Source organism: Sarcophilus harrisii, chromosome 1, assembly GCF_902635505.1.
Source record: "Sarcophilus harrisii chromosome 1, mSarHar1.11, whole genome shotgun sequence".
NCBI classification, from domain to species: Eukaryota; Metazoa; Chordata; class Mammalia; order Dasyuromorphia; family Dasyuridae; genus Sarcophilus; species Sarcophilus harrisii.
The window spans coordinates 548343010-548354585 of record NC_045426.1 but is presented as its reverse complement, the minus strand read 5'-3'; positions in this window follow the sequence as shown (position 1 = coordinate 548354585).

The following is an 11576-nucleotide window of genomic DNA, read 5'->3' as shown; positions in this document are numbered from 1 at the left end:
TTTTTTTTTTTTTTTTTAATGTCTGGCTTAATAGAAGACAGCTGGATTCTCACATGTGCTCTGCATTCAATCTGTTGTGATAAGCTCTCTTGGTTGAAATAAACAAAGAAAACCTGGCCTTACACAGACATGTAATTAGAAAAGGAAAGAGTATTTCAGTCAATGAATCAATAAACAATTATTAAATATCTACTTTGTGCCAGGTACTGTGCTAAGCACCGGGGATATAAAAAGAGGCAAAAGATAGACTTTGCCCTCAAGGAGCTTACAATCTAAGGATGAAGACAACATGCTAACGAATGTGACAAAGCAAGTTATTTATCCTGTAAATAACAAAAGGAATTGATTAACAAAAGGAAGGCACAAGAATTATGAGAGGTTGAGGAAAGCTTCCTATAGGAAGTAGGATATTAATTGGGACTTAAAGGAAACCAGAAGCATAAGTAATTCAAGAAAGGGAGAGAAAACATTCCAGAAATGGAGAACAGTCAGAGAAAATGCTGGAAATGGGGAGATTTGTGGAAGACATAGGAGGTCAGTGTCACTGAACTGAAGAATATCTATAAGGGAGAAAGATGTAAGAAACCTGAAAGGTAGGAGGGGTTAAGTATTTTGTTTTTGATCCTGGAAGGATTAAAGTCACCAAAATTTACTGAAGTGGGGAGGAAGAGATGATGAAGTGGGGAGGAAGAGATGATGGAGTATGTGTGAAAAAAATCAGATCTGTGCTTTAGAAAAATCATTGCAGTGGCTGAATGGAAGATGAATTGAGGTGAGGAGACTGGAGGAAGGTGGGCCTACTAGCAAGCTAGTGCAATCATCCAAGTGTGAGATGATAACTTGCTCCAAGTGGTAGTAGTGTCAGAAGACAAAAAGGAGATAGAGGGATGAATCTATTATTAGACAGAAGTCACAAAGGTGAATTTCATGGACCTGTCAAGAGGCCTTGTCTGCTTGGATGTGGGGGATGAGAAAATGAGGAATACAGAATGAGTCCTGAATTGTAATCCTTCAGAAACTGGGAGGGGGTAATTATTCTCTACAATAAATAGGGAAGGTTGGAGGAGGGTGAATAATGAATTAGAGGGAAAGATACTTGTTTTGGACATAGTGAATTTAAGATGTCTACCAGATATGCAATCTGAAATTTCTGAAAGGCAGCTGGAAATGAGAGATTGGAGATCAGCAAAGAGATTGGAGCAGGAAAAGTAAATTTAAGAATCATTTAATCTGTGGGAGCTAAGATTACCAAGTGAAACAGAATAGAGAAGAAAAAAAAGACTCAGGACAGAATCCTGAGTAACACTAACAATTAAAGGGCATGATCTGGAAGAAGAACAAAGGACTAGCCAGATGGATAGGAGGAAAACTAGGAGAAAGTGGTGACCTGAAAATCTAGAGAGGAGAGTATCAAGGAGAAAAGAGTGATTCACAGCGTCAAAAACTGCAGAAAAGTGAAGGAAAATGAGGACTGAGAAAAAGCCATTGGATTTGGCAACTAAGAGATCATTAGTTTCTTTTGGAGAGAGCAGTTTTGGTGGAATGAGGTCAAAAGTCAAATTTTCAGGAGTTGAGAAAGGTTACAGAGGAGAGAAAGTGAAGATACCTATTATGCATCACCTTTTGAAGGAAGAGCTACAAAAAGCAGAAGAGATATAAGATTAAAGGATCAAATGAGGTTTGTTTGTTTGTTTGTTTTCCAGGATGAGGAAGATGCAGGAATGTTTGTGGATAGTAAGAAATAAGCCACTAAATGGGGAGAGACTGATAAAAAATGAGTGGGACTGACAGAGAGGAGAATCTATTGAAGAAGATGAAACAGAATAACCTTTATAAAGGATAAGATCCCTTCATCATGTGAGACAGAAATGAAGGAGGAAATGGTGGCAGAAGGCATCTGAGTAGTAAGAGATGAGGAAGTTCACGATAAAATGGCCTCGGTTTATTTCTGTAAAATATGAGACAGAGTTCTTAGCTGAAAAAGTTGTGAAGAATTAGGGCCATGGGAGGTTTGAAAGAGATAAAAAGGTTTGGAAGAGTCACTGTGGAGAGTGAGACAGCAAATTGATAAAGGAGGTCTAGCAAGATCACTTAGCAACAGTGAGGGCCAGTTGAGGTCTTATAACAGATTTGTAGTGAATCTCATCAACATCTCCATCTTCCTGTAGCATCATATAAATAGAAGTTATGGTGGCGAATGGTGGGAGTAATCCAAACCATAATACTTTAATTAGATGAGAACATGTTTAAATCAAACACACAAAAACCCTAAACCATGAGCTAAAAGGCCTTCAAACTGGAATCATGTACAAGAATTATATTCCAACAAGCCAAGGAAACTTGCTCATATCTTAGGGATTGTCTATAGATTTTGAAGAGAATGGAAAAAAAGTACCCATCAAATGGGGAATGACTGAATAAGCTATGGTATATGAAGGTGCTGTAACACTGGTTGTAAGAAATGATAAAAGAGGGGTTTTCAGATTAAAAAAAAAAAAAAACCTTTTGTGAACTAATGCAAAAATAAAGTGAAAAGAACCAGAAGAAAAATTTATATAGTAACAAAAATGTTGTAAAGACAATCAACTTAAAAAGACTTAGGAACTCTAATCAAAACTATGACCAACCCCAATTCCAGAGCATTCATGATAAAAGATGCTAATACATCTTCACAGAGAGAAGTGAGGTATTCAGAGTATACATTGAAAACATTATTAAAGGGAAGAGGAAGTATTCAGGCATAGTTAAAATGAAAATGTGTTTTCCTTGACTATACATATCTGTAAAAAAATTTCTTTTTCTTGCTTTCTCACTGAGGAGGGAAGGGAGAGAATTTGGAAGGAACTAAAAATAAAATAAAATTGAATATTTTAAAAATCATCAAATATTAACCTAACAAATATCAGAGGCAGAAGTTGATATCAGGGCCTCTAACTCCAAGACTACTGTTTTCTGCTATGTTGTAAACATACAAAATTTATACTGGCTAGCTATTTCAGAAAATATGAAAATGATTGAAAATGATAGATATTAAGGAGATGTTTTGAACCATTTGTTCATAGTTCACCAACTTAGTAGATATTCCTTTCTAAATGCTACTTAAGGCTGGCTGAGGAAATAATGTTCAATTCATATTCTTCTTTACAATCATCCCATTAGATGCTTGAGCCAATGGTGATAGAGAATCACACCTGACCCTTCAAGATGCCTCTATAATACTTAGGAGGAATTGGAAATTTCTGGGGACCTGACTTGTGAGTGGAATAAGAATGGTTACATGGGCTACAGAACATAAAATGTAACATATAATTAACATTTATTGCCTACTATGTGCAATATACAATATTTGGTACTGAGAACAGGAATACAGATAAAATAGTTCCTGCCTTCAAGGAGTTTACATTCAGTAGGATAAAACAATATGTATACGTTTTCAAAAAAGAGAAAGCAATAACAGCCAAGGTCATCAGAAAAAAAATTCTAATAGGAAATGGAACCTGAGCTGTGTTATGAAAGAAACTATGTATTTCATGTAGTGGAAATAAAAAAGGAGTGCATTCCAGATGTGGGGGACTATCTGTACAAAAGCATCAAGGTAGGAGATAGTATCTCATACATTGGATAGAGCTAGCAGAGTTTGACTGGAACAAAAAATGTACAAATAATAATAAATAATAAGATTAAAAAATAAATGGGAGCCACGTTTTTTTGGGGGGAAGAAGGAAAGAGCTTTAAATGACAACATAAAGATTTTCTGTTTGGTCATAGGAGCAATAGGGAGTTACTGATGCTTTCTGATTAAAGTAGTGATGTAGTTAGGAATGTCAAGTTGGCAACTGTGAGAAAAATAGATAGAGAAAGGAGAGACTAGAAGCAGCAAGATGAGCTAGAAGACTACTACAGTAATACCAGCTAGAAGCATTGGGGATAAGAACTAGGACAGAAGCTATGTAAACAGAGAAAAGAGAATAGATGGAAGAGAGGTCTTTGAGAGGAAATTTACAAAAGTTAGCAAATGATTTGAAATAGGAAATAGAGGGGGAAGAGTAGACAGTGAGCCCTTTTTTTAATTTCTGAAGATCAAATTCAATCAAGCTTTTAGTTTCAATGTGTTTTTTCCAGTTTCCATAATGGTTAGATCCATACTATCCTTCTTAGCTGTTTCTTGTATCATGTCTAATGTTGGATGACCTGTTTTAGAAAGAAAACCTTTACTGGTTTAAACGATACTGGTATGTTTAACTTTGGATTATAGTATGAGAATATCTGAGCAGATGATGTAGAAACATAGTTACTTCTGGAGCATAGATAAAAATTTTTGAAAGATCTTCAAGATGCTAAAAGACCAGGTATCATCTCCCCAAATTTGTATATATGAAGCTAATTAAAAAAAAATGTACAATCCTTTTAAATATCTTCTCATATGAGTCATGTTGGGAAAGAAAAATCAGACCAAAAGGAGAAAAACCACCAGAAAGAAAAACAAACAAAGGGAAACTACTATGTTTTGATCTATATTCAATCTCCACAGTTCTCTCTCTGCATGTAGATGACATTTTCCATCCAAGTCTATTGGAATTGCCTTAGATCACTGCATTGCTGAGAAGAGCCATCTATCACAGTTAATCACATAATCTTGCAGTTATTGCATATAGTGTTTTCCTGGTTCTGCTCACTTCGCTCAGCGTCAATTCACTTAAGTCTTTACAGGCTTTTCTAAAATTAGCCTGTTCATCATTTCTTACAGAACAATACTATTCCATTACATTCATATACCATAATGTAGTCAGCCATTCCCCAACTGATTGAGCATCTGCTCAGTTTCCAATTCTTTGCCATTATAAAAAGAGTTACTATAAATATTTTTGCACATGTGGGTTCTTTTCCTCTTTTTATGATCTCTTTGGGATATAGACTCAACAAAAACACTGCTGGATCAGAGGATCTGCACAGTTTTATAGCCCTTTGGGCATAGTTCCAAATTGCTCTCCAGAATGGTTGGATCATTTATGAAGTTAATTTTTAAAAATCCAAGTGTAGGACATTACATTTATCCCTATTAAATTCATCTTAATTATATTCCAACCTATTAATATATTCTTTCAGAGCCTCATTCTAACATTCAACCTGTTAACTCTCATTCCCAGAAATGAATCATTTATAAATTGAATAAGTGTGCTATCTGTGCCTTCATTCAAGTCACTGATAAAAACTGAACATAAATTGGACAAGGACAGAATCTTCTACCATTCCACTACCTCCATACTGACATAAGGTCTTTAATTGATTGAACAGTTCCAAATTCATCTAACTGTACTATCATTGAGTCCAGATCTTTCCAACAATTCCTAAGGATTTCATGAATGATTCTGTTTCATGCTTTACTAAAGCTCAGGAAAACAGTATCTATGACATTCTCCTGATCCACTAATGAAGTATCCCTATTTATTTTCTCACCCATTAGACTATGAACTCCTTAAGATCATGGATTGTCTTTTGCTTTTTATTTGCATCCCCAGATGATGACACATCATAGATGTGACACACATGTCACAGATGACACAGAATAGGTGCTTAATAAATGCTTATTGACTAATTGACTAAAAAAAAGTAGAGTGGGGAATACATTTAGGAAATGAAAGCAATTCAGTCATTCTATTACTATAAAAAAAGAACTTAAACTATAATCATCTCATAAAGAACATGAATAAACATCTTAAATAAATGACATGGTTAATGAGAAAGTTATTTTCTCTTGTTTTTCTTTCTGAGTCTTCCCTTCACCTTCTCAGATTGCTTCTTTATTATGTTCCCTGTTTTGTAATTGTTAAAATGAAAAGTACATTCCTGGGTTGTGCATCTAAAGAGGACAGACAAGAGCCTTGTAAAACGTTCTTCATCTAGATATAGTTACCATCAAATGAGAAATAAGTACTTTTAGGTAGGCTCTGGGCAGCACTTACTAGAGTTACCATTCCATTAGTGGCTTTCTCTGAGTGCCCCCAAGTAAGCTAACAGGTATGAGGGAACAAAAGTTAAGAAGTAATAAGGGGAGAAAGGTAGTAACTAGAGGAAAATAAAAGAAAGCAAGAAAAAAGAGGGTGAGAAAGAAAAAGTAGTAGTGGCAAATGCTGCCAAGAGTTAATATAGTTTGTCTACTCTTGAAGAGTTTGAAAATCAGTGAGTCACTCACTGGATTGGAAGGACCTCAGATGCATATGTAATTGATGTTTTATTTTGCTTGTCTTCTCAAGTTATGGGGGAGGAGCTCAAAGGAAGGAGAAAATTTGGAATTCAAATTTTTAAAATGAATATTAAAAACAAATAAATGCAAATAAAAAAGGGAAAAGACCTTAAAGTCTATCTGCTCCAACTTGTACCTGAAAAAGAATCCCCTTTAAAACATTTTTAACAAATGGCCATGGGGGCTTTGCTCAGTGGTTTGCAGAGAGGAAAAAAATCACTACTTCAAGAGTCACCCCCTTTCATTTTAGAATATCTTTAATGTTCTGAAATCAAACTTAAATCTGACTCTCTGCACCTTCTATCCACTGCTCCTAATTCAGTTCTCTGGTGCCAAATTAAAATAAATTTAATCCTTCTTCCCCATGAAAGCCAAAAAAAATTTGAAGATAGCTAATATGCCTCCTTTATTCAAGCTAAATATTCCCAGTTTCTTCAATAGATTTCATGTTATCATAGTCTTCACTCTTCTCACTATCATCCTATTTTTTGATACTATTGACCATCTATTCCTTCAGGACACTTATTACACAAGATACAGGTGAAAATGCCTTTCTGATAGTCCCACAAAGTGTTTCAGGTTAAATATATCAACCATCTGGGAGAATATAATAGCATATCACTATAATAGGCAACTAGGTGGTACAGTGGGACAGAGCATTAGGCTTAGAATCAGGAAGGCTTATCTTCCTGAATTCAAATCCAGCCTCAGACATTTAGTAATTGTATGATCCTGGGCAAGTCACTTACCTCTGTCTCAGTTTCCTATATGTAAAATGAATTGGGAGAAGGAAATGGAAAATTACTCCAGGATCTTTGCCAAGAAAACCCCAAATTGGGTCACAAAAAATAACCATGAACATAATCATAAATAATAGCAACATAAGAATATAATAAGTTGATAGATAGAAAAGTACAACTAGCTTTTTTAATAATGTTTTAAGGCATATCTCATTTAATCCACCCTGTAATATAAGTGCTATTCTAATTCCCATTTTACATTTGAGGAAAATTGAGACTGAGAGAAAGTAACTTTCTCAAAGTCACAGATAGTAAGTTTCTATCTAAGGCAGAATTCTGACTCAGGTCCTTCTTGATTCCTAGTCCATCACTCTATTCACTGCATCACTAATGCTTGATAATTAATAGTTTATAATGAATAATGTTTTTTGTTTATTTTTCCAAAGAGGTTTACATAGAAAGAAAAATATATTTACTAATATATGTGTCACTATCTAAGTTTGGATGTTTTTAAATATCTTGAAATACAATAAAAATAGTCATATTGTCAATAAACCTCTTTTTTTTTTAACACATCACTTATTATAATAGGAAGATTCTTGGGGGGGGGGGAATGGAGCTTACTCTGGACATATAGTGTAATCTGAATCCTTCAAAAATTGTTCAATACACACTTCTTGTATTCAAACACTGGTCAGACTACATACAACCATGAACATAAACACATAATTTATCTAGATTTTGAAATAGGTAATTCATCTAAGGAAGAAAAAGAAGGAAGGAAAGGTGAAGCAAGAAGAGAAAAAGAGAAAGAGGATTCTTTTAAAAATTATTGATGTCTTTTGAGCTTATTTGATATTCATTTCAGAATTTATCCCTCCTATCTTGACCATTCAGCCAGCTCTTCCTTGTAACAAAGGAAAATTTGCCTGTAGAAAAAAGGAACAGGGATAGTCATTCTCCTTGTAATCCGTTTAAATCCCTTACATCATTTATGTGAACATTGAATATTGAAAATTCTAAGGTGATGTATGAACTACATTGTTTCTAATGAAAATCACCACCATTTGGAACATTGAATGGTGTTTTATAAAAGACAAAGTTACACAATTCTGTGTAGACTATGTATTTCCACAAAGACAAATGCAGACTAATTATTTATCCCCATCACCATAGAGGTCATACAATCTGGATATCACAGTCAAAAACAAAAAGCTGTCTTCTGACAAATGTTTACCCTTGACCTATATTTGATGTAATATCTTGTTAGAGATAAAAGCTCTGAACTAATGTTAGATAATGCCAGAAGCAGAAAGGACTACTCAGTGTCCGAGTATAGTAGTACCTATTATTTGTAGAGCACTTCATACATTTCCTATGACTTTCACAAATGGGCTTATGCTTTTTGTTAAAATTCTACAGTAGAAAGCTATTTGTTTTATGTCAGTAAACTAGGACCACAGATTTATAGGTATAAGGAATTTTGGAAGTCACTTAATCCAATTCCTTCATTTTTTCAGATGAGGTAGCAGAGGCCCCGAGGGGGTAAGTTACTTGTTTAATGTCATACAAATGGGACTTAATAGGGGGAGGTCCTCAGACACCAAATTCAGCACTATTTCTACCTTGCCACTTTTGCCTTTCTATTTCTGTTTCCTTTAAAATTCAACCCAAATCTGAAAGGGAGCCGTAAGTCCCATAAACTTTTGAAACTGTAAAACACAGAATTGAAACTATTAAAACTTGCAATGTCTTAAAACTATAAATATATATTTGAATTATCTATGATGAAAAATCATGAGCAATAATTCTCTCCGCATTCACTGACTAGCATAACTATTATTGTCATGTTTTTTTCTTATTGTTATTAATATATAATACAGCAGCACAATATATGCTGGACATGATTTAGGAAGTACTTGTTCCACTGATTTCCTGTTTATCTAGTTCAAATTGTCTCAGTGTATAACACCATACACTGACAACATCTGTTAGTGTGCATCTCGTGAATGACAGCAGCTTGGCTGAACATGGCTCCTTTAAGGGAAAGGAGGAGAGAATGGGGATGGGCTGGTGGTCTGCCAAAGACATGTGAGCATGACGAGTATGGCTCAGAACTTGAACATGTAGACAGGATTGATACAAAATGTAAATAGTTCTCCCTTCCCTTAGCAAAAGCAATAAACAAAAGAGATTTTTTAGTAGAAAGAAACGGGCATTTCAGTTTTCCATCAAGGAAAAAAATTTTAAATAGGAAATTTGAGACAAAAACAATACATAAACCTTAAAACTAGAAGAGTATTATCCATCAAATGGGGAAAAAAATTAAATAGGAAGTTAAATAGGAAGTTTGAGGCAAAAGCAGTACTTAAACCCTGGGTTTAATAGGTCTGACTATGCAGATGTTCAGTGCTCTTTCCACTAAATGAAGAATAAATGGAAATCCTCAGAGACACAGAAGGTTCCACCCGGAGTCAGGAAGAACTGAGTTCTAATCCAGTCTCAAACATTTAATTGCAGTGTGACCCTGAGCAAGTCATTTAATTTCTATCTCAGTTTACTCAAATATAAAATGAGGATAACAATCCCTATCTCCCTGGGTTGTTATATGTTTTCTTTATAACCTGTCGGTCATGAAAGAGAATTCAAATATAAATTTCAGTTTAGTCCACCAAGTATCACAAATTCAGAATTAAGTTGTCTGCATTAAAGAGATTTTACTGGATATTATAAATTTTGCATTTCCATATTTCTTCAGTCCTTTGCTTTATCTCAAGGCTGGAGATAAAGAAAGGGAGAGGTACATTCATTTTAAAGCACTATTATGAGCTGGGCACTGTGCTTTATAAATATTATTTTATTTGATCCTCACTAACAACCCTGGTAGTAAGTACTATTATTATTATCCCCATTTTACAGCTGAGGAAACTGAGGCAGAAACTATTAAGTGATCTACCCAACATCAAATAGCTAATAAGTTTCTGAGGTTTGATTGAATTCAAGTCTTCCTGATTCTATTTCTATTGTTCTATCCACTGTACCATTTCTATCACTTTTCCATCAATATGGTTACTGACATTTTGGGAACAGTTTTATGTGATCCAGTTTCCTGCCGGCTGGTCTAGCAATCACTCTCCTACTTGGGAGCTCCCAAGGTGCAATTTGCATCCAGATTCCTGCTTCTCCCAAACAAGAACATAAATATAATGATTGAGGGGTCCTCAAACTACAGCCCATGGGCCAGATGCGGCAGCTGAGGACATTTATCCCCCTCACCCAGGGCTATGAAGTTTCTTTATTTAAACGCCCACAAGACAAAGTTTTTGTTTTTACTATAGTCCAGCCCTCCAACAGTCTGAGGGACAGTGAACTGGCCCCCTATTTAAAAAGTTTGAGGACCCCTGAATTCTAAATTGTAATTATACATGTCATCTATGGCATAGATTTCAATGCAACACCAATTCATTTATTTTAGCATGGAGCTGAGTCCTTATACTTTACACAAAAGCTTCATTGTATTTTTAAACTATTTAAAAAGTGGCTGGAGCCACTTTTTAAAAAAAAAAAAAAAAACAATATTGTAGCACTGATAAACCTATCAAAAAGCAAATAACACAATTCTAGAAGCACTTTGGTAGACCCAATTTACCTGTCACATGGATTAGGTAACTTGTCTGAACCTCTTGAATTTGAGTAAAGTATTAACCTGCCTCCAAAAATGTGTTTCTCTCTGATCTGTGTAGTACTAAATTTCACACTGAACTTGTAAATGGTACTCAAGTAATATTAACAGTGTTCTGGGATGCCTAGTTCTATACACCTGAAAACAAAGAACTAATGTAATTGGGGCTGAGAGCATAAATATACCTGTTCCATAGGCAGCTGCCTAACTAGTGTGATTTCACAATCATCTAGGGGATGTTGGAGGAGAGAGAAAGGGGGAAGGTGTGCTTCCCAGCTTGAAATGCAGTAATAGGATATTTATTTCTTTGGCTGTGAATTTGACTTGTTAAAATAGAAGTATTGCAGAAAGTTATACCTTACTTTTACCTGTCATTCACACTTTAATGTGAATGAATTTCTTAGGGCCTCTCCTAAGAATAAGTTTTAGAAGGGAGAAGAATGAAATATGAGGGTACTAAACTCCTGCTGCTGGGAGAACAAGGAAAAAGCTTTGGAGGCAGTACCAGTTAGTTTAGTTGTAATTTAGAATTTTAAAGTATCTCCCATAATACAAAAACTTTCAATGGGAGTATTATCAACTAATGCCTAAATGGGGATTTATTTAAATATGTGCTGAGAACCAAGCCTTTTAGGAATGAATAATAACTATAGAAGAGGTGATCATTACACAGGGGCATAAGAACATTACCAAAGATAAAATTTCATCTCTTTGAAATTTTTCCTAAGGGTAAGATTTTCTATCACTTTCATGTGAGCAGAAAATCCTTAGTCTTTGTCTAATTCACAGCCTTTGTCAAAAACATTTCTATCCATTCACCAGACAACACAAAGCCTTTTGAATCACTCTGTAAGCCAACAAAGATTGTTGCCTGAGAATTCCTTATTGACCAATTTTATGACAAGTTGGT